Source organism: Poeciliopsis prolifica, unplaced genomic scaffold (assembly GCF_027474105.1).
Source record: "Poeciliopsis prolifica strain line A6 unplaced genomic scaffold, Auburn_PproV2 SCAFFOLD110, whole genome shotgun sequence".
In the NCBI taxonomy this organism is placed as follows: domain Eukaryota; kingdom Metazoa; phylum Chordata; class Actinopteri; order Cyprinodontiformes; family Poeciliidae; genus Poeciliopsis; species Poeciliopsis prolifica.
In genome coordinates this window covers 28,958-35,148 of record NW_026562485.1, presented here as the reverse complement: position 1 = coordinate 35,148, position 6,191 = coordinate 28,958, and the positions used below count along the sequence as shown (strand labels likewise).

General features: G+C 48.7%; 1 pseudogene; it reads left to right on the top strand.

Moving 5' to 3' along the window:
• Positions 1 to 619: 619 nt before the first annotated feature.
• On the top strand, positions 620 to 5,926 carry LOC129354472 (G-protein coupled receptor 37-like 1; annotated as a pseudogene).
• The last annotated feature ends 265 nt before the right edge of the window (positions 5,927 to 6,191 follow it).

Genomic DNA, 6,191 nt, shown 5'->3' with positions numbered 1-6,191 from the left:
ACAGAAAAACCACAAAAAACACAAAAAAACACAAAAAACACAGAAAAAACACAAAAAACACAAAAAAACACAAAAAACACAGAAAAAACACAAAAAACAGAGAAAAATGCAACGAAAACAGCAGGAAATGAAAGAGAAACAATCCCAAAGATGATGATTTTGTTCATTTTCATCTTTAGTCAGAAAACTGACGGGTTATTGATTCTAAATTTCCACATGAAGAACTTTTAAATGATCAGAGCAAACAGAACCAGGCTCCTGCTGCCCCTACAGGCCAGGGGTTACATGTCGCTATTCCCCAGATATCGCTGATAATGACTTAAAAATATTATACTCTGAATTTTTTCAACAATTGTTCTGCATTTCTTTGGCCCAAACATAATAACTTTAGTTTGACTAATTTTAATAATTATTGCATCATTATTATTATTCTAACTGTACTATAAAAACTCAGTCTGGCCCTAAAACTCAACAAAAACAGAAATCTTTTGTTTTAATAATTGTGTTCATCTTTAAAAACATTGTTTAGTTTCCGTTTGTCCACCAGGGGGCAGCAGAACTGAGCGTCTTTAAATGTGTCTGTGTGAGAAAGCGGGAGCCAAACCAGCCAAAGAAAGGATGCATGCATGATTGTGCAGGCAAATGTGTGTATTTGTGAGGCTGCCAGCCTTGTTTGTATGCCAGTCCTGACAAAAGCTCCATCCAGCCGTGCAGCAGAGGGCTGCTTGTTCCCAGAGACCTCAGAGCTCCAGGATAGCCAGTCCAGACCGGGACCCGGACCTGAGCTCGCCGCCCTGCCCACCGCCTCCTGGAGCTCCGGTTGGATTCCCCATGGATGAGAAACACAGACAGGAGCATCTGAAGTGAGACAGTTTGGAGAGGAGGAAAACTTCTCGGCTGGATGTCCAAACACACGACACAAGTTGTGCTCAGTTTGGAAAACTCAACTTCAGCTCTCAACCTTTGCATCTGGGATCGGAATATTTTCATTGGACCAATCTTGGAGGAAGACAGTTGGTAACTTCCAAACTCAGGCTGATCATTTTATCCAGAGTTTCAGAAGCGTCTCGGATTCTCCTGGTTTCATCAGATTGTTGGGCTTCGATTCCCAGAAACAGACTAAATTCAAGTTCTGGTTTTAGTTGGAAGTGGATTTTTTAAACTTGGAGGTCATGGCTCCATCATTTGTGTTTCTGCTCTGTCTTTACCTCCCGCTGCAGTTCATTCAGGCAAAGACTGTTGAGCAACAGGACAAGCAACAGAGCAACGCCCAGCAATCCCCCGACAGCGTCCAGCTGGAGGTTCTTCACCTGAAGGGCGGGACGCAGTTAAAGGCTGCAGACGATGCCCCAAACCCTGAGCACAGCCCCCCTGTACCCGACATGGTGGACCTGGACCTGGACCGCCGGGTCCGCCTGGACCGCCGGGTCCGCGGTGCAGACGAGGATGAGCAGCAGTCCACTTTCAGCCACTCCTTTGAGAACGAGTGGGTGACGATGCCTCAACTCACAGAGTTCAGCAACACAACCAGGGTGGAACTGAGCCACAGAGACGAGGTCAACCTCCAGGCAAACACCTCCAACCCCGACGACCAGAGTCCCTTCAACCCGTTATACCCGCTGGCGGAGAGCTCCTACGTGGCCTATGTGGTTCTGCTCTTGGCCGGCCTGGTGCTGGCCGTGGGCGTGGTGGCCAACATGGCGGTCATGTGTGTGGTTTGGAACAACTACTACATGAGGTCTGCCTGGAACTACCTGCTGGCCAGCATAGCATTCTGGGACTTCCTGGTCCTGGTGGTCTGCCTTCCAGTGGTGGCGCTCAACCACCTGACCCACCGGAGGATCCTGGGTGACGTCACCTGCCGCCTGGTGCCGTACATGGAGGTAGGGGGCCGTGTACGACACAGGAATTATTATTATACTGGTGGTGAAGCTACATATCGCAATAAAGATGTGAACAATATCAATAGATTATACATCCGATAGAATTAAAATCATTTGATAATAATTGAGAAAGGCTTCAGCTGCTCAACCTCTCACAGTTAGCCAAGCTGGGGGCATCAAATAACTCACTCACTCTGCGGATACCTAGCAACGACCTGTTGCGTAACATGCGCAGCAGCAGTTTCATGTTGTACCCAACAGACTGTTGCGTGTGCAATGTGGACGTCAGCACAGGAAGCTACATTCACTGAAAAATTCTGATCCTCGACTCATCAACGCGTCGCTTGTTCTTCCATATTCCTCAGCATTAATGTAACTGATTAATTTATTCAACAGACTCGTGATCCACAACATACACGAATATAAAATACAAGGAAAAAAATTAGGTAAAAAATAAAATAGATTAAACTGATAAGTTATTATAAGTTAGTGTAAAAACACAGAAAATTCAGTTTAATCAGCAATAATTCTGCTGCCAATAACAAAACCAGAACTTCCTGAACCCAAATGGAACCAAGCAGCATACTGGGTTCTGGAGGGAGAGGGGTGCCGGTACCGGCAGCAAATCCAGGACTGGGAGTCATGAACAGAGGCGGAGCGAGAAAACCTTCACAGGGGCCCAACAACTGACCGGCGCCAGAGATTTGATGATGGTGAAACTGAAGCTTTCAGACAGGAAAGCTGCGAGTCCCAGAAGCTCCGGAAAGAAAGAGCAAGAAAATTCCCAAAGGTTCTAGTAAAATTCCCAGGAACCTCAGGAAAGCAACCTGTACTTTCTGGAAAAGAGCCATAAGTTTTGGGATATCAAACTTTAAATTCTGAGAATCAACCTGTAGGTTTGAGAAAGTTACCTGTGCGTTATGAAAAACGCCTCAGATTTACTGAATGTAAAGAGTAAACTGAGAAGGAAACCTGCAACTTCCAAACACTACTGGGAAGAATCGTGTAAGATCTGGGAAGGCAAAACGTAAATTTCAGGAAAGTGACTTTAAATCCTGGAGTTTCTGAACTTTTCCAGTTCCCTTTCTGAACTGGAAAAGTAGCAGGTGAGTCGATCCTGCATTCAGTTCAGTGCCAGGCAGCAGCAGCTGCTGCAGCAACTCTGAGGAAAGCATGAAGAACCTCAAAGTCTCTGAGAAACTGAAGAGGTTCTGGAGAGAACATGTTTAAAACATGTAGAGAACATGTTTAAAACACAAAAGTTCCTGGATGTGACCCGTATTCATGTCCTGCTGCAGTCGGTCGTCCTGCTGCAGTCGGTCGTCCTGCTGCAGTCGTCCTGCTGCAGTCGTCCTGCTGCAGTCGTCCTTGTTTGCTGAAACAAAGTTGGTTTGGAAACTTTAGGTTTGTAAGGGGAGCTTCATGCAGAGCTGCTGGAAAAACCAACATTCATTTTTTTAAGTGTTTCACTAATTTGATACTAAATTGATTTTGTGTCCAAAGTCTGAAAAAAACAGTGACTGGTTTTAAATGTCTCCTTGGGTTGGGAGACCCGGTTTGACCCAGTTTTGACCCGTGACCCAGTTTGACCCGGTTTGACCCAGTTTGACCCGGTTTGATCTGGTTTGACCCAGTTTGACCTGGCCCGGTTTGACCTGTTTGACCCTGTTTGACCCAGTTTGACCTGGCCCGGTTTGACCTGTTTGACCCAGTTTGACCTGGCCCGGTTTGACCTGTTTTGACCCAGTTTGACCCGGTTTGATCTGGTTTGACCCGGCCCGGTTTGACCTGTTTGACCCTGTTTGACCCAGTTTGACCCGGTTTGACCTGGCCCGGTTTGACCCGGCCCGGTTTGACCCGGCCCGGTCGTGGGGCTGACCTGGGTGGTGCTGCAGGTGGAGAAGCTTCATGGTGGAGAGTTTCTGCCAGGCGATTTTCTCCTCAGGTATTTTGGGTTTCTGGGTTCTGCTCACTAAAATGAGGGTTTTCAATATGAAACATTAAAGATGTGGATAAATATGCAGATCAGATTTGATCTGGACCAGAGATGTGGAAATATGCAGCAAACAGCACCGACTCATTCACCTCCAGTTTCCTCCAGAGGATTATAAGCCTGGCGGGCCACCAGGCTTCCTTTTTTTCCACTTTTGTCATCAGAACCTGCTGGGCTGCTGGTGAACTGCACCAGAACTCTTTACCAGAGTCCAACGTTTCTCCTTGTGCCTGCAGATAGCGTCGCTCGGTATCACCTCCTTCACGCTGTGCGCCCTGGGGATCGACCGGTTCCACTCCGCCACCTCCTCGCCCCAGCAGGAGGCCCGGCGGGTGGAGCGCTGCCGCTCCGTCCTGCTGAAGATGCTGCTGGTTTTGGCTCTCGGCGCTGCTGCTGTCCGGCCCAGAAATCTTCCTGTGGCAGCTGAGCCGGGGCGGTGTCTCCGTCCCACCGGGAGGCTGGTCGACACCTGCACCATCACCCCGTCCTCCCCGCTGTCCTGTACCCTGCCCGACTCCCTCCACTCCCTGCTCCTCAGGTACCACCAGGTGAGCTTCTGGCAGCCCAGTGAAGTGGATCAGAACACGATGGTTCTGTCCGCAGGCGGTGCCGAGTCTCCCGTCTCATCTCTGTTTCAGGGTCGCATGTGGTGGTGCTTCGGCTGCTACTTCTGCCTCCCGGTCCTCTTCACCGTCCTCTGCCAGATGGCCACTCGCAACGTCAACAGCGACTCCAGCTCTGCCCACAAGCAGCGGAACCACGACGCGCCAACAGCAGAAGCGCCAGCAGCACAGGCGTGGAGCGGCAGCTGAACTGCACCCTGCTGGCGCTGGCAGTGCTTTATGGGATGTGCGCTCTGCCGGAACACGTCTGCAACATCACCCTGGTCCACACGCATGTCACCGTCTCTGAGGGCACGGCGGCCATTTCTGCTGCTGCTACATCACTTCCTGTTGTCCTGAAATGCGCAGCGACGCCGGTGCTGCTGCTGTGTCTGTGTAAGGTGGGTCAGAGTTCAGACTGGGGGCGTCTGAGACACGATCAACACCAAAACATCACGTCCACAAAGACATGAATCCGGTCCAGATGTCCAGCTGTTCGTCTCTCCTTCACTGCAGCTGATCATCTGAGAAAGATGAACAATTTTAGGACAAAAGATAAAAAATACTCAATTAATGTCTGAGAGCAAAGTCCTGACAGGACGTGGGGTTTCAGGAGATCTAATCATTTCATCTTGGTGGGAATCCACTTCACTCTTCACTCATAAATGAGCCAAAAGTCCAATTTAACTTCGATCCGATTCTTAGGGATTCCATGCATCTGCAATCAGATTATTCCAGACTCAGATTTCACAAAGAATCACAATATTAGAGCTCAGATTTTAACTATGTTGAAGCATCTTTATTATCATTTCACATGAACAGCATCACTAACAGCACAAACTGCTGGAAGGTTTCCAAATGACTAACCCTAACCCAAATCCAGAACCTTAGTTATAAAACATATTTTCTAAAGTTTCACTTCCTTGCAGCAGCATAAATAATGTCTCCTTGGGAAACTTTCTTCCTCTCTGTTCCTGTTTGAAAGCTGCATTGATTGTTAAATCAGAGCTCAGCTGACATCTCGTTAGCAGCAGGTTCCCACCACTCAGTGCTGCCAGTTGGTTCTGACTTGTGGCGACTGGACCAGACTTTCAGCCAATCACAGACGGTTGAGCATTGATCGTCCAATCCCAGCTGACCTGTTGGTGCTTTCCTGGTTCAGACAGATTTCATGTGTGTTTCAGGCTCTTGGTCAGGCCTTCATGGACTGCTGCTGCTGCTGCTGTCAGGAGTGCCAGCCAACCACGGCCCCGGACTCACCAGGCTCCGCCCAGGTCAAACTGAAGGCAGCCAATGAGACGTCCATCTTCTTTGACAAGGCAAAGACACGACGGCCATCTTGTCCATCTCCAGCTAGAGTCACATGCTCCTCTGCAGCTGTGGCTCCGTGCATCAGTCTCCTCCTGGATGTCAGTCATCTCTTAGAAATAACTGCAGGTTTCCTTCCTTCTTCCGTCTGTTAACTCTGCACTTCTTCTTTTGCTCTCTACATGATCTATCCATCTTCTTCCATTACCTGTCTTCTTCCTGTGCACATCTTTTCAGCCAGACCACTGTTTGTTTGGGACACTGCAGCTTCCTGTCTGTACAGGAACTAATGTTCAATCGGTTAGAAAAGCTGCTGCTGAGACCTGTGCTGACAGCAGGAACCTGTTCCAGGACTCTGAAGAGACTCGCAGAAGGAAACCCGACCACCTCTGTAGATCCAAGCTG